Raw genomic sequence first — 1,045 nt, 5'->3', positions numbered from 1 at the left:
GAGTAAAAACCCCTGTCCCTACTGTGCAGGGGTTTCTGGAATGACTACTCCTGACAAAAGCAATTTCTGAACTACTTCTTGCAAACCCCTGTCCTTCGCCTCTACCCGAGATGGACTGGAACAGAAGAACCTTCGAGGAGGATGCTTCTTGAAGGGAAAGCATAACCTAGAGATAACGCTTCTTGCACCCAGGCATCTGTTTGTAGACTGCTACCAGATCTGTGCAAACTGAAGAAGTCGGCCCCCTATCCTTTTGTGGTCCCCCAGAAGGAGGCCCGCACCATCATGTTGATGGCTTATCCTCTGGTTTGGAAGCTGGCCCTCTGGTTGCCTTTGCTTCTTTATCCTTACCAAACATATTGTATTGGGGCTGTTACGTTCCTTTAAGACCGACAAGGCTGAAACCGGACCCCTAGGTTTGGGGTTATATGTGGAAGGAAACGTGACCTTCTTGGAGTCTGTTTCTGACTCCAGAATATCTGTTAACTCCTTACCAAACAGAAACTTCCATCCAAAGGCAAAGTTTCCAGAACCTTCTTTGATTCTTAATCAGCTTTCCATGTATGTAAGCAAAACTGCTCTGCGAGCAGCTATTGTTAATGCTGATGCCCTAGAACATTAGTGTCCATATGAGCTATATGGGATTCTTGCTTCCTTGCAGGGGTTGAAAAACCTGTCTTCCAGTACCTCAGCCCAGTGTACCTACAGCACTTGGTATTCCAAGGTGGTCTCCCATCCAAGTACTAACTAGGCCCAACACCGCTTAGCTTCCAAGATCTAGTGAGATTGGGTCTACCCAGTGTGGTGTGGCTGTAGATTGCAAGGCGAAGTCATGGCTGGCCTTATGACTGCCCCAGACAGGGACAATATGGTTTTCAGAAACCCATCCCTTTTTTGACATTGACGGCAAAGGTCATATAGATTATCGCACTATCAATGATATGCATATCTACTTTAGGAGGCACTTCCCATTTTTAAACAGTCCCCAGCTGGAAAAGGATATTTAGAATCCCATTTACTGGGTACCTATATTCTTTATTGGGTA

The 1,045-nt window shown here is 45.9% G+C and overlaps 1 pseudogene; it reads right to left on the bottom strand.

Annotated features, from left to right (window-relative positions):
* Positions 1–699: 699 nt before the first annotated feature.
* Positions 700–818, bottom strand: LOC134895073 (5S ribosomal RNA; annotated as a pseudogene).
* Positions 819–1,045: the final 227 nt, after the last annotated feature.

The sequence above is a fragment of the Pseudophryne corroboree genome, chromosome 3 (genome assembly GCF_028390025.1).
Source record: "Pseudophryne corroboree isolate aPseCor3 chromosome 3, aPseCor3.hap2, whole genome shotgun sequence".
Classification (NCBI taxonomy): Eukaryota; Metazoa; Chordata; class Amphibia; order Anura; family Myobatrachidae; genus Pseudophryne; species Pseudophryne corroboree.
Note: the sequence above shows the minus strand (reverse complement) of the source record. Positions and strands in the feature narration are given on the sequence as shown.